This window comes from Alligator mississippiensis, chromosome 4 (genome assembly GCF_030867095.1).
Source record: "Alligator mississippiensis isolate rAllMis1 chromosome 4, rAllMis1, whole genome shotgun sequence".
Classification (NCBI taxonomy): domain Eukaryota; kingdom Metazoa; phylum Chordata; order Crocodylia; family Alligatoridae; genus Alligator; species Alligator mississippiensis.
Genome location: NC_081827.1, coordinates 87,777,722 through 87,799,937, shown reverse-complemented (window position 1 = coordinate 87,799,937; position 22,216 = coordinate 87,777,722).

Below are 22,216 nucleotides of genomic sequence, written 5' to 3'. Positions count from 1 at the left end.
CACTTTCACTATTAAATCTTTCAAGTTGACAGAAGGTACAATAAAGAACAGTATTTATCTATAATTACACACATAGCTGAGGAAGAATGCAGGAAAAAATGTAAGGTAGATTAAAAGTTGTCATCTATTTTAAATTAAATGTACATAATCCACAGGTCTAAATATAACTTCATTTGCATTGAATGTACCTTCCAAACTGATCTGTGATTAAAAATATTGCAATAGTTACAAGGCCAGTGTTTAAGTATCATAGATACAAAAAATAAACTCAGTGTGGGACTAAGGCAACTGGTGAGTGTCACTGGCTGTGATCAGTGCTCTATCATAGAGGTCACCTATTACACACATACTGAATAAGACTAAAACATGAGGAAACATCCACTTTAGACAATTTATCCAATGACATGCCGTCATCTATTAGGTCATCTTCTTTTGATACTGTTACAAGAACAGTTCAAACTATTTTTATCCAGCATTATTCAGATGTCATTCATTAGTTTCACAAGTGCTTTGGTCTAAATCCTGAATGAACAGGTGTAAGAACATTAGCTGACCAAATATGAACTCGTATAGTTTATATATTGTACATGCTCATGCATTTATTTAGAAAATGTATTCACAACCCTAGGCACTCTATTTGCAAAATGTCTACCTTGAAATCTGAAGGGAAACAGAACATGTATCCTCTGAGCTTTGGTGAATAAATTAACAGATATTAAATGGATAATAAGGCACTTTGTCTTCTAAGCTCATGTGCTGGCACATGAAGATGTTTAGTTTCTAGTTCCTTTATTCACTACTGATATTTTTCTCACACTCACCTACAGAAAATATAGTATTTTTATAGTTTGCTAGTATATTTATGTTTTTGTAGTTCATTGTTTCAAAGAAAACCAGATGAAAAAAGTAGAATACAGTATATTGTGTCAATTTTTCAAAATTCTGAGTTGGAGTTCTGGTACTTGTTTATTTTGTGACAGAGTTAAAAAAAAAAAGAAATGTTTTAAATTTATTCAATTTGGGTAATTTGTAAAAATCATTTAATTTGAAATCTTTGTTTAATGAAAAGTTTTTTGAATGCATACATAAATCAAACCTGAATAGCATCTTTCTTTTACAGTCTGTACATTATGACAGTATTCATCATCAAATGCTCACTTATATCTTAATGCAAAAAACCCTCTGTTTATTCTCATTGTGGGCATTGTCACAAACTGCTTAATATAATCACCTTAAGTAATCTCTGCTGTGTAAATGTAACATTTAATATCACAATCACTGAATGATGTTCCAAGATTAAATCAGATGGCAGACTATTGTTGGCCAAGTAATCTGCCTTCTTGAAGACATATATGTAAAGATAGACAACAGCAAAAAATTGTATATTTTTTTTATAAATGTCAGGCCCTTACTTGGCACCTGGGAATTTGAAGTACTGCTACAGCCTGCATGTTGCTTGCTGTGCCTTTAGTGCCACATGCAAGAAGTATCTTATAGTTCAATTGTGGAGGATTTCATGAGTACTTACAGCATAGAATAAATCATAGGGTATATTTGTGGAACTCCTGAAAGGGATAAAAAATAAGAAAAGGTTTAGAGAATGAGTGGTGTGCAGGCATGGAGCTTCACAGGAAGGGAGAGGGCTAATGTTTTGTAAGCCCTCTTAGGTTTTTTGTGCAGTGAGCGATACAGCCATTCTTCCCTTCAGATAATTAGTCTGTCATTTTTAACATAGTACATTTTAAAGATTTATTTTTCATTGCTATGTTAGATATTAAATACATGTCATGGTTGGATTCTAAACAAGCCCACAAAAATGCACAAAGGAGCAGGGTATAAATTTTAACCCCTCCCTGTTTAGAAGTGATTAGATCCCAAAGAAGTGCCCCTTGGTGTGCAACTCCAGTTGTCAATTCCTCTTTATATCACACATACATGTCAGTCTCATGCATGTGATATTATCATGTCTGTATATACTAACATCACGTTATATACTAATGCTTCTCTTTTTATCACTCAGTAGGTGCATCTACACGTGCCCTTACAGCGTCATTGTTATTGTGCCATCGTTTAGTATTTCTTTTTGAAAGTAATGGCCTATATGGTGCCGTGCTGGTGGCACACAGTTATTTTTAGATGCTACGTCATCATAGCAACACACTACAACAAGGGAGCATATTGCTACAGTGCTATAGTGTCACATGTAGACAAGCCCACTATGGAGTCAGCATAGCTAACTATAAATAATAAACACTTCCATGTAAAATCTGAAGCAGAGGAAAATTAAGGAGAAACCAATAAATATTATGTTTAGAAATGTAAAATCATATGGCTTTTAGAAATGCTAAAGGAAATGTCTGTGTTTATACATGTCATTGTTAGACTGTTCCACGTAGCATGTTCAGGCATATTCAGTCCATTTATTACAATAAATTTGTAATAAAAATGCAGTACGGCAGGTACACAGATTGACTGGCACTGCAAGAGTTAACTTCATGCAGCATTCTTGATACAGCATTAGGTTCAAGATCTACAAGCTGATGTGTATGATATGCTTCTTTGTTGGAAGTGAAGCTTAACTAGTGTGTGGGTAAGTATGGAGTGTTAACAGATTTTTAAACAAACCTTAAGTTTGCATGTGAGCACCTCTGTATTTATCTATAGATCATACTTGTCATTCAAGCAGAGCTAAAATTACTGGACTAATGATTATTTCCTCAAACAATAATTTAAAGAAAGCACTTCACCAAGATATGATTATAATTTTAGGTGTGGCTGGTAGCACTGTCTGTTATTAAGGTCTCACAGCACTCTCCATTTTAAGACCCCATTTTTAGTTGTTCATAATTTGGTAAATCTTGGTTTTAAGTTTCTGTCCTGGAAGTCTACCTCAGATTGAGGTAGACATACATATTGCACCTAAAATAGTTTAGCTAATTCTACCAATTCTACGAGTGGGGTTAAAAACAAATTTGTTGCTTTGCATATATTAAATATTTTTAAATACTTTTTTACCCCCTTGGAGCTGGTGAGGTAAATGGGGGAAGGAAAAGGTGTCAGCTAGATGTCCTTCGGGATGAGATGTGGAGAGACCAGTATTGGGAACCACCATGGTGCAGAGGGTGGAGGTCATGTGGGGAGTGGAAACAGAACTGAACTGCTGGATAGGATCTGGAACTTGGACTGGTTAGTGGGAGGAATGTAGATAAGAAGTTCTGGCAGCAGTTGGGGGAAATAGGATGCACTGGGAAAAGAGGTTGGAATTGAGTTTAGGGAATGGAGAGTTAGTGGGAGAAAGAATTTGGGCAGTGGGCATGGAAAGGGAAATCATATCTGGCTGGATAAGGAGATTTAGACTGGAGTGAGAAGTCTGAGGAGAATGGGACATGATAGGCAATGAGAGTGGGAGTAGAACAAGGAACTAGGGATGGAGAAGAGGTTGTATTTGTACAGGACAAACTGAGGTGCAGTTGGAAAGAATGGGCTGAGTATGGGAGGAATGGGGGAAAAGTCCCTGTTTAGTACAGTATACCCTGTCTCAGAGGGGAATGGAACTCAATTTCTCTGAGCCTCACCATTCCTATGCTGTCAGCAAATACCTGTGAATCCTTCTAGCCAAGTGAGTGCTATTTCCCACTCCATTGCTAATTCAAATAGAGGACAATCATCCATTACTACTACCGGTCTATTGGCTCAAGTAGTTGAGGTTCCAAAAAGCTACATATGGGTCTCAATATGATAGAACAGGATTAAATTTCAGTTTTTTCAATTTGCTTTTAAAAAATAAACAACCCTAGGAATTAGACATAAACCACATTGTATTATAAGGATTATTAAGGTTGCAAAGTAAAAAACTCAGTAGTTGGAAAATACCAAAATGACAACTAACTCTGCAACTTTACTTCAGACCCTTTATGTATATCTATGAATAATAATGTGGAAAAATAGTATTCAATCATGTAATTAAAGATGATGTCATAATACTAATATACATCTATGTCTTCATTCTGATATTTCTAGATTTTCTGAGTTTGACTTTTCATCCTTAATATTTTAACAAGTGTAAAATGCAGTAGAAACAACTAAAATGTATATTTACAAACACCTTGAGCAATTTCTATTTATTTTGTGACAACGTATCTGTATTTGTAATTCATATACCTCTAAAGCCTCCAAGAAACACTCATAGCCTGGGGGTAATTAGCTATCTGAACCTGGGCTTTCTCTGAATTTTGTATTTGGTCATTATCTCCTTAATGAAATAAAAAGGAGCTAAAGATTTTAACATCTCTGGGCTAACTACAGACAGTCAAAAAGCCTGAGGCTAAGTTGATTCAATCTTCACAGGTTACTTTAGCTGCGTAGATTGAATGGATAAGCAAGTGAAGAGACATTCACTTTTGATTCCAGAAATGCAGCCACATGCCTGCAGTGGCCCAGGCCAAAAACTAGGGGTTGTTAGAGCATGCCTCCCTGCTAGGCTGGAGCAAACAGCTTGGGCCAAGGCTAGCTCACCCACCCTGCTAGAGGGAAATTTGTGGGGAAGCTGCAAATCATCCTGGGATGCTGGGGATCTGTGAATTAATTTGAATCTAGAGGGGATCTGGGACAGAAGTTCAATAAACTGATTTAACTTAAATCAGTTAAGTTTGATACTATATCCATCCAGGTTTATCCTAAACCAGTTTTGGCAATTTGAAAGCAGTTTATGTGTGCTGAACTTCTATTGTGTTACAGATTTGAACCAGTTTCTGATCACTTTTACTGATTTATGTGTAATTCTGTCCAATCAACAACAATGGGAGAATGTCAACATCATGTGGGGTGCCCTCAAGGCCGCCATCATCAGTGCCTCTGAAGAGATACTTGGATTCTCTACCAAGAAACATAAAGACTGGTTTGATAATAATGACTGGAAGATCCAGGAGTTGATCAGTCACAAGTGCAAGGTCCTTTGTCCTTGGCAAAATGACACCAACTCCAAGCAAAAGAAACTGAATCTCCAACAAGCCAAGGCAGAGGTCCAAAAGAGGACCTGTGATATGAAGAACAAATGATGGGAATACAAGGCTAAGCAGATTCAACATCTCGCTGACATCCACGATATATGTGGTTTCCTCAGTGCTATAAAAGCCATCTATGGTTTGAGCACTTGGGGACCAACCCCCTTGGACCTAAGGGTGGAGGAGACCCAATCAAGGTTAGGGCAGCCATCAATGCCCATTGGAAGGAGCATTTTGAAGATATTCTCAATTGAGACTCTGTTGATGAGAGTGTTCTCAACTCCATCCCACAACACCCAGTCAGAGATGATCTCAGAATCCACCCAACCCTTGACAAGGTGAGAAAAGCCATCAAGCAGATGAAGAATGACAAGGCATCTGGAGTGGATGGAATCTCTGTGGAAATCTTCAAGCAGGAGGAGAGGAGCTCACATCACAACTTCGTACCCTCATCTTAAGGATCTGGAATGACGAGAAAATCCCAGATGCCATGATGTGAAAATCTTCAAGAAAGGAGTCAAGTCCAACTGTGGAAACTACAGAGGGATCGCCTTGCTGTCCACCACAGGAAAGTTAATTGTGAGAACCCTCCTGAACTGTTTCCTTCCACTTGCTGAAGAGCTCCTCCTGGAATCTCAGTGTGACTTTAGGGCATCAAGAGGCACAATTGACATGATCCTCACAGCTTGCCAGTTGCAGGAGAAATGCCAGGGACAGCATAAACCTCTCTACATGGCCTTCTTTGACTGCATGAAAGCTTTTGACTGTCGGCCGAGAAGTGTTGTGGAGGATCCTTCTGAAGTATGGATGCCCACTGAAATTTGTCACCATTTGCTTCCTGATCCATGATGGAATGTGAATGGTGGCTCTCAGTAATGGATCTATCACAGATCCCTTTAAGGCTAAAATGGGAGTTAAGCAAAGCTGTGTCATCACTCCAACACCCTTCTCAATATTCCTTGCTGCAATGCTGCATCTGATCACCAACAAGCTTCCAGCCAGAGTGGAGATAAACTACCGAATGGATGGTAAGCTGTATAACCTCAGCTGACTCTGAGTCAAAACCAAGACACCTGAACTTCAATCATTGAGCTCCAGTACGCTGATGATGCCATAGTATGTGCTCACGCAGAAGCAGCCCCTCAGGCAATCATTAACGTCTTTACTGAGGCATACAAGAAGATGGGAATGACACTTAACATTCAGAACCAACAAGCTCCTAATGAACAGTCCCAAGCTTCACTAATCCAGATCCATGGTGAGACTCTGGAGAACGTTGAGTACTTCCCATACCTCAAAAGCCATCTCTCACAGAAGACTGATGCTGATGAAGAAATCCAACACTGTCTCAAATGTGCAAGTAAAGCCTTTGGATGCCTGAAGAAATGTATGTTTGAAGATCGCAACATCAGTTCTGAAAACAAGCTCATATTTTATTAAGCAGTTGTGATCTGATCCCCACCTTGCTGTACAGAGCTGAGACATGGACAATGAACAAGAGACACCTAAAGTTGTTGGAGAAATATTATCAACACTGTCTATGGAAGATCCTCCAAATCCAGTGGGAAGATAGACGTACCAATGTTAATGTCCTCCTGCAAGCAAACACCATGAATAATGAGGCAATGATCATCTGACATCAACTTTGTTAGGCTGGTCATGTCATCCAGATCTCCAGCTCCAGGCTCCCAAAGCAAGTTTTATTCTCTCAGCTCAGCTAAGGCATATGCTCAAGAGGTGGGGAGAGAAAGCGCTTCAGGGTTGTTCTAAAGACCAACTTTAAAAAAATGCAATATCGATGTCAGCTCATGGGAGACCACTGCCCAAGACCACTCCAAATGGAGGAAGAGTCTTCTGTAGGGATCTCAATACTTTGAAACCTCATGACAACAAGAGATGGAAAAGTGGAATTGGCAGAAACAGAGTGTCATGGACCAAATCAAGAATCCAGTGGCACTCACCCCACACAGAAACATGTTTGAGCTGCAGTAGAGTCTGTTGTAATCATCCTCAGCTGTGAGGGATTGCCAAAAAAGAATTTCTGTCCCTAACCTTAGAATCTAAATGTCACTTCTGTGGTTAGTATTGACCCCTCTTTTGTATGTATGTGATATATAATTAATTGAGAGATTTGCTGTTATGAAACAAGTCAATTTCATGTGAGTCCATATACTATACCAGGGGTAGGCAATCAGACTATCAAAAACCCCCACAATGCCTACCTTGGCAGGTGCCGGAGTGCTGGCATGTCAGAAAAACAAAATGAGGGCAGGGGGTACACTGCAGGATTCCCTGTGTGTGCCTCTTGCCCCCCACCCAGAGCCTCTGCCCCCAGCCCTGCTGCCCCGTGCCCCCCACCCAATGTTCCTGCCCCCCAGCCCGGGCTCCCAGCTGGCAGCAGCTACCCAGAGCTGGGGCCAGCTGCAGCCAGGAGTCTCCAAACAGCTGCGCTGGGCTCTGGATCCCAGTCATCAGCTCTGTACCGACATGTGCAGCTGCACGTCAGAGCGGGCAGTGGGGGAGAGGGGCCTGAAGCAGCGCAGCCCTGGTCTCTCCCCCACTCCCGGCACAGAGCTGGTGACTGGGCTCTGGAGCCCAGTGCAGTTGTTTGTAGCCAGCCTGGGCTCTGGGCAGCTGCAGCAAGCAGCGGGCAGGCTGCAAACAGCTGTGCCAGGTTCCACGGCTCTGGCATCAGCTCCATGCTGGTGGTGACTGCAAGCGCACCTCAGGGCAGGCCGCACTGCCCTGCTGTCTGCCCCGAGGTGCGTGTGCAGTCACTGCCAGCATGGAGCTGATGCTGGAGCTGTGGAGCCCAGTGCAGCTGTTTGCAGCCTGCCTGCTGCTTGCTGCAGCTACCCAGAGCCCTGGCTGGCTACAAACAGCTGCACTGGGCTCTGGAGCCCAGTCACCAGCTCTGTGCCGGGAGCAGGGGAGAGACCAGGGCTGCGCTGCCTCAGGTCCCTCCCCCACTGCCTACTCCAACGCGTGGGTGCACGTGCCTGTACAGAGCTCATGCCGAGGCTCCAGAGCCCGGCACACCTGTTTGCAGCCTCTCGACAGCAGCCGGCCCTGGCTCTGGGTAGCTGCTGCCAGCCACTGAGCCTGGGCTGCTCCCAGCAGGCAGCTGGGATGCTGCAAGCCCTGTGGGGAGCAGCCCGGGCTCCAGCAGCTACCCAAAGCCAGGGCTGGCTGTGCATGCTAAGCAAAATGGCCACACGTGCCATGCTCGGCACGCGTGCCAGGGGTTGCCAACCCCTGTACTAATACTATACTATACTATACTATACTATACTATACTCTGTGCTTGGAAACTTTCAAAAGCAGGTTAGACAAACACTTGGCTGGGATGGTTTAGTCAGGGATGATCCTGCCTTGAACAGGCAGCTGGATTAGATGACCTAGTGAGGTCCCTTCTTTTGTGTCTTATTGTCTTTTCCTTGTACTGTCACTTTAAGGCCAAAGCCCTCATGCTCAGGACTGCAGGGTTCAGTTTGCTTTGTGGTAGGTTTGCAGCACTGGGGACTCCATTGTCTCTGCCATGAGGAGCCAGGGACTTTTTTGGTTCCTCTCCCTCCACAGGACTGGACAGGGACAAGTCAGAAGAAGAGGAAGTATAAATTCTGCATACATCTACTGAGAGCAATTGTTAAGATCCACCCTGGATATGATTCCAGAGAATTATAATAATAAATAACTGTTAGTTCAACCCAGAAATGTCCAGAGTGTTGTTGCTGAACTCACAAGATAACATCTGGTGACAAGGATGGGATCGTTTGCTGAAAAGACACTCCTAGATTGACATTAGGAGCTGGAAGGGACCTCACGAGAACATCGCATCCAGCACCCCCGCCATAGGCAGAAAGTCAGCTGGGATCACGTGACCCCAGCAAGAAATAAATCCACCTATTTTTTGAAGGAGTGCAGAGTAGGTGCTTGCACCACCTCTGGGGAGAGTTTGTTCCAGACCCTGGACACGTGCACCGTAAACTTTTTTCTAATATCCAGTCTAAATCAGCCTTCCTGGCGTTTATGGCCGTTAGACCTTGTTATTCCTTGGGGAGCTCTGGTGAACAGGTGTCCTCCCAGGTCCCGATGTACCTCTCTTATGTAGTTGTAGGCTGCCACCAAGTCCCCCCTGAGCCTTCTCTTCTCCAGACTGAAGAGTCCCAAGTCCCTCATCTTCTGCTCGTATGGCCTTCCCTCCAGGCCTCAGATCATATGAGTGGCTCTCCTCTGGACTCTCTCAAGCTTCTTCACATCCTTCCTGAAGTGGGGGCCTAATACTGGATGCAGTACTCCAGCTGTGGTTTCAGCAGGGCCGGGTAAAGCAGGAGGATGACCTCCCTGGTTTTGCTTGAGATGCATAGGTGGATGCATGCCATAGTTTGGTTAGAGTTTTCCCAGCCACAGCATCACATTGGTGGCTTATATTCATCTTGCGGTCTATCAAGACCCCCAAGTTCCTTCCAGTCATGCTAGCAAGCGTAGCATTGCTGAGCCTCTAAGTATGATGTGGGTTCTTCCTACCAAGGTGTAGCACCTTGCACTTTTCTGCATTGAAGGCTATCAGGTTTTGGTTGGCCCACCTTGAGAATGTGTCCAAGTCAGCCTGTATCCCCAGCCTGTCCTGCGGTGTGACTGCCCTCCCCGGTAATTTGGTATTGTCCATGAACTTGGCCAGTGTACATCTGACTTCTGAATCCAGATCATTGATGAAAATGTTAAAGAGTACTGGCCTGAGTACCAAGCCCCGAGGGACCCCACTGGTAAACCCTGCATCATGTTGATTTGCTCCCTTCAGCTACTACTCTTTGGGTCCAACCCCATAGTCAGTTGCCTAACCATTGGACAGTATGATGATCAAGGCCACAGTTCCCCAGCTTAACCATGAGGACATCATGGGGAACTAGGTCAAAGGCCTTCTTGAAGTCCAGATATATGACCTCCACATCATTTCTCCTGTCCAGGGCACATGTTAGCTCGTCATAGAAGGAGATGAGGTTGATCAGGCAAGATCTGCCAGTCACAAAGCCATGTTGGCTGGCATTCAGAAACTTGCCTTCTGTTAGTCTGGCATTGATGGATCCCTTGACAGTTTTCTCCAGGATTTTTCCAGGGACAGATGTCAGACTGATTGGTCTATAGTTCCCCGGATCATCTCTCCTCCCTTTCTTGTAGATAGGGACCACACTGGCTCTTTTCCAGTCATCTGGGACCTCACCCAAGTGCCATGATTTTTCAAATATCCCTGCCAAGGGGGATGCAATGATGACTGCCAGCTCTTTCAAGACCCTTGGGTACATTCTGTCTGGGCCTGTGGACTTGTGAATGTCCAGTTTCTCAAGGTGTTCCCTCACCTGATCCACATCAATTTTGGGCCCATCACCCACTCCCGAATTTGTTTGTGCCATTCCTGGCAGTGTGATCCTCCTGGGAAGGTGAAAAACCAATGCAAAAATGTCATTTAGGAGATTGGCCTTTTCTTGAGCATCTGATGTCAGTTTCCCCATTGGATTTCTCAGGGGCCCAATGCTATCCTTGTTCTTTTTTCTACTTCCCACATATCTGAAGAATGACTTTTTGTTGTCCTTGATCCCTGTAGCTAGCTTAAGGTCAGTTTGTGCCCTGGCTTTTCTTGACCATTCTCTGTAGGTGCGGGCAACTGCAAAGTAATCCTCTTTGGTAATGCTTCCTGTTTTCTAGTTGGTGTAGGCTACTCTTTTGAGTTTAATGAGGCCCAAGAGTTCCTTATTCAGCCATGGGGGCTTCCTTGCCCATTGACTGCATTTCTTGTGAGATGGGATGGCTTTGCCCTGTGCTTCAAGGATTATGTTTTTGAGCGATAACCATTCCTTGTGTACTCCTTTTTCTGGTGCAGTATGGCCTCTGATTGCCTGACTGACCAATTTTTTCACTTTGCAGAAGTCAGCCTTCTGAAAGTTAAGGGCTTTTGTTTTACTGAGGGGTTTGCCCTTTGCTCTTTGGTGAACTAAGAAGGTGACCAATTCATGGTCGCTGTCACCAAGCTTCCCCTCGGTCCACAGATCGCTCACCAGGTCCTCCCCTTTGGCCAAGACCAGATCAAGAAATGTCTCTCCCCTAATCGGCCCATAGACCTCCTGGGTTAGGTAGAGGTCATCGATGCACATGAGAAAGCTACACGATCTGTCAGATTTGGCCATGCGCTCATCCCAAGAGATGTCAGGGAAGCTGAAGTCCCCCATGACGATCGTGCAGTGGGAGCGCATTGCTTCGACCAGTTCCCTATTGAATTCCTGATCTAGATCTTCCTCTTGGGGAGTGGGGGGGAGAGAGAGATCTATAGTAGACTCCAAGTAAATCACCTTCCCCCATGTTCTCCTTGTATCTTGACCCAGAGGGTCTCAAGATGCCCTTCCTGGTTTGGAAACTCAGTCTGCAGGGAGGTGAGCTGATCCTTGGCATAGAGAGCAACACCTCCACCTCTCTTCCCCACATGGTCTCTCCTATACAAGGTGTAACCCTTTACTGCCACTGACCAATCATAGGTGGAGTCCCACCAGCTCTCTGTAATTCCTACAAGGTCATAGTCATTATCACATAGGAGAAGGGCCAGTTCCTCATGCTTATTTCCCAAGCTCCTGGAGTTTGTGTACAGGTAGTTACATCTGCCATGAGAAGCCCAATGCTTTCCCGAGGGGTTAAGTGGAACCTTTACTTGTGCTGTTGCCAGAGCGGGATCCCTTAGGCTGCCCAAGTTATTGGTAGTGTGGCTGACATGACCTGGGCTAGAACAGTTAGTAGACCGCCTGTCCCTCACGTGTCTCAGCTTGAAGCCCTGTCAAGAAGGTCAGCCATTCTGGCTGAGAAGAGCTTCTTCTCTTTCCAGGTGAGGTGGACGCCATCCCTTCCCAAGAGTCTGCTCTCTCCGGAGTGCAGACCGTGGTTGAGGAAGCCAAACCCCTCGTGATGGCACCATTGCTGGAGTCTTCTATTCACCACACTGATGCACCTATCCCTCCAGAGCCCATGTCCTGTGACTGGGAGGATCGATGAAAAAACTATCTGTGCCCCCAGACCCTTGAGCCTAGCTCCCAGAGTCCTGTAGTCATGCATGAACCGGCCCGGACTTCTCTGTGCCGTGTCATTGGTGCCCACATGGGATGGTGGTTGGAGGGCCAGATGAGTTCTCTGTCATATCCCAGACATGAGCTCCAGGCAGGCAGCAGACCTCACGGGCCAGGGGGTCAGGGCAACAGATCGCTCCCTCAGTCCCCCTAAGGAGGGAGTCACCCACCACGATAACTCTGCATCTACTTCTAGGCGCAGGTGTTGGTGGCCCTGTGTCCTCACATTTTGGAGCCTGCAGAATGGCTGGCTCCATTGGGGTAAGAGGTGCAAAGCGGTTGTGCAGCTCCAGGCAAGTGGTAAACCTGGTGCTGTGCTGGAGACAACTGTCATCCAGGCAACAACAGGCTGGACTTTATGGCAGTTCCTTGGTTCTGCCACTCTGTCATGAGCCACTGGGTGGAGAGTCTAAAAGTAAGAGTCCAGCTCCTGCTCCATATCCCTAATGGAGCACAGCTGCTGGACCGTTGCCTAGAGTTCCCTAATCTGGCACTCCAGGGCCTCCACCATTGAGCACACCCCACAAGGGGAGGTATCAGTGCCCCCAAACCCAGCTGCCTGCAGTCTTGCTAGGCAGCCTCCACAAGGAGCCAGGGGCTCCGTCTGAGTGGAGGCCAGGGCAAAGGGTCCCACCCGGGATGGGGCAGAACCATGGGTTCTGTTTGGGTGGAAACCGCAGAGGTGACAGAGCAGGGGAGTCCAGGTGCAGGGGGGAGCTCAGAGTATGACATGTCCCACCCATGATGGTCCTTGTCAGGGGTGATGTGTAGGGGGTGCATGCAGGTGCATGTGCATCCCCTGAGCATGGTGGTGCACCCCCTGCAAAAAGGCTCGCTGCTCTGCTGCTGACACTGCTGGCAGCATCTGCAGGTGATCCATGGTTCCCGCTGGCCGCTGCCACTCAAAATGGCTTGAAGTGATTACTGTCTTAATTCTTACATCAGCTGCCACTATAATAGCTCTCTGTCAGCTGTTTGCAACCCTTGGGGTGCCCAACACTATCATTTCTGATAATGGCAGTGCATTCACCTCAGTAGAGTTCCAAGATTTTGCCAGCCACAACCTCATTCGAACTGTTACCATTGCACCTCGCAGGCCACAGGCCAATGGGCAAGCTGAGTGAATGGTGCAGACTACAAAAGATGCATTGAAAAGAATTGTTGTAGGAGACTGGCCTACCAGACTGGCCAAATTTCTGTTTGCTCAGCATGTAATTCCTTGCCCTACAACAGGGTCCAGTCCATCAGAGGTTTTTATGGGTCATCACCTCAAGACGTGCTTTGACCATGTTAACCCAGACCTTGTGAGAGACATGCAATTCAGGAAAGAAAAGGAGTTGGACTCTGCATTGTCATCTGGTATCTTACGTCTTTTCATTCCACAAGAGACTGTGTTTGCTCGGACCTACGGGACACACCCCCAGTGGGTTCAATCTAAAATTGTAAGCACCACAGGACCTGTATCATATACAGCCCAGACTGATGACGGACAAGTTTGGAAACGTCATGTGGACCAGCTGCGTGGGCGTTCTCCTACTGATAACCCTACACCTGAGCAATCCCTAAGCACCAATCCACCACTGACAGACATGGATTCGTTGGGGAAGTGCCTACCTGTTTCCACCAATGCAAACTCTTTTTCATTACCGTCAGAAGAAAGTGTCGCTGTTGAGTCTCCAGATAGGCTGACAAGGCCACCATCTGCTGAACTCCTCACTGAGTCTGGTCCTAAGGGAAGACCGCAGCGGAAGCAGAGCCCTCCCAAATGGTTAGCTGACTATTCTGTATAGGGGAAGGGGTGTTGTGTCTTATTGTGTTTTCCTTGTACTATCCCTTTAAGGCCAAAGCCTTCATGTTCAGCATTGCAGGGTTGTCTCTGCCATGAGGAGCCAGAGGCTTTCTTGGTTTCTCTCCTTCCACAGGACTGGACTGGGTTAAGTCAGAGATAGAGCAAGTATAAGTTCTGCATGCATCTACTGAGAGCAATTGTTAAGATCCACCCTGGATATGATTCCAGACAATTATAATAATAAATAACAGTTCAACCCAGGAGTGTCCAGTGTTGTTGCTGAACTCAACATACCACTTTCCAACCCTACTTGTCTACGATCCTGTGATAATTGGGGTTGATTAGCTTGGTAGTTTTTCTTCTTTTCAAGCTGATGCAGTGTTTTTTTTTCAGACTGTGCTGTATTTCATTATGCTATTGTGATCCAGATGTCTAGTAAATCACACAAACTGCTTGCTCTGTCATGTAGTTTTTGTGACTCTGATTTTAAAAGGAAATTTCTGGACATATTTTAGAATTTTAATACTAAGGTAAAAAAATTAGGAGAAATTCCTTGTAAATATATGATCTACACCAAGTTAACTGACAGGGAAGAGAAAAAGGCATAAAGAAAAACTCAGAATCAGCTCCTGCCCACAGGGAACTCACATGCATGTGGAAGCTGGCAGAAGAGTTACCTAGAAAATCAGGTTTCATGTTTTGGCATCTGAGTTGTGTGACATTCAGGTCATTTTTTTCAATGTGGCAGCTGTGCGTGATCTTGTTGCTGATGAAAGATACAAGCAAGCAGTAATGATGTGAGCCCCTGTTTTTAATTTTCAAATGTATTTTTAAGTATGAGTATAGCAAGAAAGGTGACTATAGGTGATATCACGATGAAATATATTTGTGGTCTTCCAGTTGCCTCCTTTCAAAAGGATATTGTCCTAACTATTATACTGACAAACTAACCTGAGATGTTAAGCTCTATTCTTTCTTCCTCTTACATTATAATTAATATTTAAGATTCTGCAACCAAAACTTAAAATTTGCTACTGATATAGGCACAATATTAGAATTAGTTGGCTTTGCTATATAGTTGCACTGGTCTATAGCAGTAAGGGGATCAATACTTTGTTAATGTTAGTTGAGAGAGAAGATGTCCCAAGGACATACAGAGAACAGAAAAGTTGAGCAGTTGGGCATGTGTGTCATTTTGCTTAGTAATTTTTCTGCAGATAATTGTACTTTTGAGCAAAAGCCATTAGGAAATTACAAATATGTTTATAAACATCAGGTCTTTTTTTTTAGATTAGAAAAGTCTTTTTTAAAGTGCATTGTAAACATAAAATTAGAGATGTGATGAGTTCTGAAGTTAGAATGGCCAACATCATGTTTGCTTAGTGCAAAAAAGTACATAGATGACAGTTGTTGTTCCCAAGGGGCATTTCCATTGTAAATACAGTGCAGGTAAGAGTTAACACTGCCAAGGATTGCAAAACCTTGAAATTAGGTTTCTGCAGACTGCAGAACTACTTAAAATGTATTTTAGAGAGATTCTGAACTGAGAGAAGACATAGATTTTTAAAGAGGGATTTGAATGCAGAAATGGTATTTGTTTAGGTGCTTAAGAACATTGTTCTTGTCAGATACCACAACACTGAAAAAGATGCAACAGGTAGGAGAAAAATATGCAAGTGATTAAGAGGGAGACTCTAGTGGAGTAAATGGAGGGATATGAAGAGTACAAAAGCATCAGAGTGGAAAGTAGAGATTATGCTGAGCCAGGACTGTGAGGGTGGAAGCTGATGGGGACAGGTTTTAACAGTGAGAGTGACACGAAATAGAATAAGCAACTAACTGATAGCATTAACAGCAGCATTTTGGTTAGAGTTGGTTTAAAATACAGTTTTAAAACCAGTCAGAATTTGAGAAAACTCACTTTCATTTTGACCTCATCAAGCTTCTGCCTCTAGGTTCATTTCAGGCTTATATGAACCACAAGCAAATTCCTCTTCATTTTAAGAATACTGCATGATTTTTTCTTGGGCAATGCCAAGGTAAAAAAAGTCTTCAGAATACTGGAGCATTACTCCTTCATCCTATCTTTAGCATATCTGTAGCCCACACATATTTCACATCATATTTGTTTTGGAATCCTTTTGTTCTGGCTTTTGTTACAGCAGCCTCTAACTTCACATTTTTTATTTGCTGTAGATTACTTTTATTCTTTGCAAAGAATTTGCCCATAGTTTGGATGGGGCACTGTAGGAAGCATTAAGCATGAAATCTAGCATATGCCTCCAAACTGTTAAATTTCTCTCATAGAATCATAGCAAAAGGGAAACTAATTTGGCAGAATTATTTCAATAGAGCAGGTTTCAAATTTGGAAAATCCTAAAGTATCTACCAGTCAGATCCCCCCAAAATCAGAATTTACCATATGCCGTGTGCATCTACATATTCATTAATGTGCTATAATTATGGCTCATTAAGTTTAATACCTGTAATAACAGGTATTAAACTTAATGTGCTGTAATTGGCACTACTGCACATTAGCACAAGTGAACAGACTTTTTGTGATGTTAGTGCGCAGTAGATTAAATCTACTGTGCATTAGCATGGGTTTCACCCACCGTGCTAATGCACAGTAGAATTAGTTTACTGTGCCTGAACCACCTCAGTTAGGTGTGTCTGCCTAAGAAGTATTTTGTCTGTGGTTGCTCTTGAATTTACCACCTTCCCTCTGACAGGATGCTTTTTTTGGCAGGCATCCTTTAAACTTGTGCAGGACAAGCAACTGCAGCCCTGAGGGGACTTGTTTACATTTCAGATGGTAAGTATTCCTTGCTCCTTTTGTAGTTTTCCTTCCCCTAGCTTCCGAAGAGATGGCACATCCTCAGAGAAGCATTTAAAAAAAAAAAATCAAATACTTGCACTGTAATGTAATGACGTTCCTTTTTTGACCTAATACTGTAGTATTTACTTCCCTGCAGTCGGTTCCCTATTGCATCTATTTTGTTGCTATCCTATTAGCAGGCTGGTGAAATAAGCAGTGTATTAGGATGTTTTCAGAGCATTCTCCCTAGCTAATGAAGAATGTTCACTGTCAACAAAGTGGTTGATAATAATTGGTTAATTCATACTGAGTCTTATTAATGGACAGTAAAACTGATTCTCATTATTTCAGAGATTCTGAATGTGCTGAACAATGACTGAACACTGGCAAAACAGGGAACTCAGAAAAATGTAGTTATAATAGCAGCAAAGTGGTAGTCCTCAACAGAGTTACATTAGGGTAACTTTGGTCCATCATTCACTATTTCTTTGATTGCCATTAGCCCCCCCCCCCCCCCCCCCAGGAATATAGCCATGCTTCTTCAATGAGCATGGGCCATCTTATGGAATATCTTCATTACAGAAGTGCAAAAAATGATTTAATTTTAGTCTAATATAAGTTTAGTCTAATGAGTCTTAGGGCCAAATCCTATTCCACCTAAGTGGATTTAGGTGCATAAGTGAAATTCTGCTCAATCTTATTCAGGTCCCCAAAAATTCATTAATGCATCTACTTTTGTAACACGCTGTCATCTTAACCTTAGAATTGAGTCACAAAAAAGCAGTGAGGAAGAGGAGGAAGACCTTTTGTCTTAACGATTTTTCAGCAGCTCAAGAAGGATGGATTAGAAGTCTACATATGTGCCTAATAGGTGGAATACAATCTGGTCCTTCGTGTTCAAAAGTTACTAAGGCTGGACAGCTGAAAAATGTATATGTTTATTAAAATGACTTCTGAGCAGAGGTCACAAGCTTGTTGCCAAACAAACACAAAATCTCTACCTGGTTTCTCATGTTACAAGTTCAAACAGAGGAGCAGCTAAGGTTTTAAAGAAGTAACATGTACAGTGTGTTTTGTAAACACGAGGTTGGAATGGCAGTGTTTTGTCTTTTTTCTCTTGCTGCCTTCAGAGAAAGTTTCATAGTTTCATAGTTGGTAGTGTCGGAAGGGGCCTGAGCAGATCATCAAGTCCGACCCCCTGCCATGGGCAGGAAAGAGTACTGGGGTCAAATGACCCCGGCAAGGTGTTCATCCAGCCTCCTCTTAAAGACCCCCAAGGTCGGAGACAGCACCACTTTTCTTGGAAGTTAGTTCCAGATCCTAGCCGCCCTGACTGTGAAGTAGCGTCTCCTGATATCTAGCCTGAATCTACCCTCTGCCAGCTTGTGACCGTTATTCCCTGTCACTCCTGGTAGTGCTCGGGGGAACATGGACTCCCCCAATGCCTGCTGGTCCCCTCTGACCAGTTTGTAAACTAAGGAAGGAAGGCTTACAGATGAATCACTAGCAGATCTCTAATGACCCCAACACCTCCAACAGAGCTACGAGTACATGTGGGAGAAGCCAAAGCTGACTTGTTGCTTGGCTGGCTTCCTTTTTTCCACGGTATCCTGAGAGTACTTACATTTATCTAATACCTAAGTGACCTGCTTTTTAATTACGTCAATCTGGAACTTCATTTTGCTTGTAGAAGACTTATGCAACAGGATTAAGTGTATAAAAAACACTGGATTTGTGCTGGAGTGTGGGTGCTGAATAATGCCATTACTGATTATGTCTGAATCATGCTGAAAACCAGCTAGGGACAACATCTGTATTTAGTGTGATTTCTTGACACCCAGTTCCACAGTATAAGATGTCTGTTGTTATAATACAGACTGTCATTGAAACAGGAGCTAGAGAGGGACAGACATAGCTCCTGAAGATATAGCCTTGGCAATGCTTTAAATTGTTTTCCTTTCCCTTGTAATACCACTGTCCCTTCATGAGTGATAGAGGGTTAGCCCTAGAACAACTTCCACTAGGTGCATCTACACACGATATTTATGGAAGAGCTGCCTAATTAGCTCTGCAGTAAAGCCCGAATGACCGTGTGTAGACGAAATGAGAGGCGTGTGTGCACGACACTTTAATGAGGGCTAAATGCTTTTGCACCGCTTTAGTGGTATCTGTGTTTGCACAACTCAGTGGTATATTGTACATTATTTCCAGATGCTGTGGGAAATTCGGTGGTGTAATGTGCCTTAAATGACTTGGGGCTGCCCCTACAGCTGTGGAGTGAAGCACCAGGCTCTGAGCAGCTCCACGGTTCTGCAGGCAGCCTGACAACAGCCCAGGAAAGTAGGCTCCACCCAAGAAAAGCAGCAGTCCTGATCTTTCCCCCTCCCAGAGTCTGCCTGCCTACCTGAGTTGCTTGGGGGCCCAGTGCTTCCCTCCATGGCTGTGGTGCCCCCTGGGACTGCCCGAGCCAGGTGCCTGCGGGTGGGTGCTACCTAGGGGGTGCTGCCGCGGCCATGAAGGGAAGCACCAGCCCCTCCCCTGCCACAGCCCAGGGACCGCTCCACTTGCTGGCAGCTTGCCCTCCCCTCCCTGCTGGGGAGGCAGGTAAGTCAGCAGGATGTGTGCATAACACAGGGGTTTAATCAGCCCTAAATTGAAAGGGTATTTTTTAAAACCTGCCGTTTCAATTTAGGGCCCCGTTTCATCTACGCATGCCCAGTGTCCACACATGTAGTCCTATTAGGATGCAGGAAATTAATTAGTTCTGGTGCAGGTTAGGACTTTTAAATACAAGTACTATCCTGCGGCAGCATTCTTTAGTGCACAGAAACATATGTGTTGACACTGATGGGGCTGGCTGGGTCATGAGGGTGCTTCAGTTTGGGGCTGCCTTGTGAGCACGCTGAGGTGGGTTGGAGCATACCCAGGCAGGCAGGCTGACCCCCTGCATCCTCTGCCAGCCAGGGCTGCTCTGACCTAGCTCAACATGCTGCAGTCCTGGGCGCATGTTCAAATGCAGTGCCCAGGAGCAAGAAACTCCAGCGTGATATGCGCTGGAGTTTATTGCTTTGAATTAATTGCACATGTAGCTGTGCCTACTGTATGTACTGGTGTTACATTTAGATTGACTTAAACAAAGCTAGGCCAATCTAAATGCCTAATGGTACAGGTATGCAGAGGGCTTAAATTTTTCCCAAACTGGTGCATCTATCTAAGTTAGTTCACATGAATAGATGAACTAACTTAGATTGATACTGGGTTAACCAAATCTTGTGACACCTGTATGCATTTGCAGCGTAGCCCTAGGGCTGGGAAAGACCAGCTCTTCTTTCAATACCTGACCCCCACCCCACAGTGGACCTGTTAGCCCATCCTGATCCCACCTGCCCACTCCTCCCCGCAAGTCTGAGTTACTTACACTGGGCTTACTGTATAGCTTCTGGGAGCAGTGAATGACTGCACATGTCACTCCCAGTCTATGGTCATAAAGTAAAAACATAGACTGGGTGCAGCAAATGACCGTACACACCCTGTAATACCAAATCATGTAATGGCCTGCTCACATATGATTATGCTTAGCAATGGGTGAATTGGTTTGGATAAAGTAAGAACAGCATGGTACTTGAAAGTCTTGGAAAAGTTCATTTTTTTCACTTTTTTACTTTTTGTCTCATCGTATCTTTCTGCACTGCTGGCTTTGCTGTTTTGCTCAAGAATCACCAAGAAAGGCTAAATTATTTTGGTTTTCTTACCCTTATTCTCTGGTGCCACTAAAATGGAATGTGCCATATCTCAAAGTATGATTTATCTAACTTATAGATTTCCAACACAGTTTCTGTGCCATAGTGGGGGGTTCTTATTTATCCCACTGTGGTATGAATGTTTCTCTGTTCCCAATCTACCTCACGTATGAGGCTGTTGTAGCACTCTTCTTTGTAGCATAGGTTTTTGTATTAAATCATAATGACTTAGTCTTTCAGCTCTGAAGACTATAGTTGCATTCTCCGGCATGTTGGCCCAAAGGGCAGTGGCCACCTTTGTTGTTCAGAAGAACTGGCAGGACTATTGAAGCCTTGCTATGTTTATTTAAATCTTTTGGGACTCACCCATTATTAGCTATTTTTTAGTTTAGCTGCCAGCAAAACATGAGATTTTTGTTTTTATTTTCTTTCCAGCACTTCCTTTAAAACAAACAGTGAATTGTAACTGATGTCAGTAAACAATCAGTATTGCAAACACCAGGATTTGTGATGTCTGGAGCTAGGCACATGGTATTAAACCTGGTGCAAATAGATTAGCACTGAGTTCAGTGATGACTCAGTATTTTTGAATAGAGAGAGAGAAAACTCAGCAGTTATAAAAGTCATGCCATCAGTGGACCAGAGGCATACATGACTGTAAAGGGCATGACAGCTTCACACTGCACCTTACAACAGGGCAGGGTCCCAATCTGGTGTTACTCATGCCCCCAGCTAGCCCTGTAATAGGAATTACAGTTAAGCAGCTGAGACTTCTGTAGAGTCAGTTAGGCTCAGAGGTGACACTAGGGTGACAGTTTGATGTCCATAACTGGTGAGAATCCAAGGGAGCCTCAGAGAAGCTGAGTCAAAGGTCAGGTTTAAAATACAAACTTCTGCCAGTACTACAATGTCAGGGTGTATACAGGCATTACTTTTATTTCAACCTAACCACGGTTAGATTGATCTAAATGCCCAATTGTGCAGGCATTCAGAAGGTTTAATACAGTCAAAAAGTGGCATACCCAATCGAAGTTAGTGCACCTCAGGAAGTGCACTAAATTAGATTGAAAAAAGATTAATCTCATCTAGGGTTTGCAGCACAGCCCACAGCCTCTTGTCTCAGCCCCTGGGCCATACTGTTCCCATCCCCTGACCTTGAATGGGCTATTTTTAGGTTTCTAAGACCCCAACTGCACAAACCTCCTTCCCCATGGATCTTCCAGCTCCCTGATCCCACCAGCCCCTCCCCCTACCTTGAGTTAGTTGCATTGTACTCCCTACACTGCTCCCGTCAGCAATGAATGACTGCACATGCTGCTTCCTGACAGCAGTGAACTGCTGTACACACTGGCTGTGTCTACATGAGATGCTGACTGCAAGTACTAAATGATTGTGCAGTTACTGGAATTAGTATGTGGTCATGCCAAGGAATGGCTTTTGCATGATGCTTACTGCACAGTAGCTCATGACTACTGTTCAGTAGTGTTCCAACACACTTCCTGCCATGTGATTATACTGTGTAGTAGACACTAACTATTGCGTAGTCAGTGTCTTGTATAAACATGGCCACTGCTCCCAGTCTATGTCTAGGTGGCTTAAAGTAAGTCACCTAGACCTAGATTAGGTCTGGTGAATGCTTGTTTGCACCCTCATCGTAATTTTCCTGTGACATTTCTATGCCAGCAGAACACCTAATGTAGATGTGGATATGCTGGCATAAAAAAGCTTCTGCTGGAATAGTTCATTTCTCTTAAGGCATG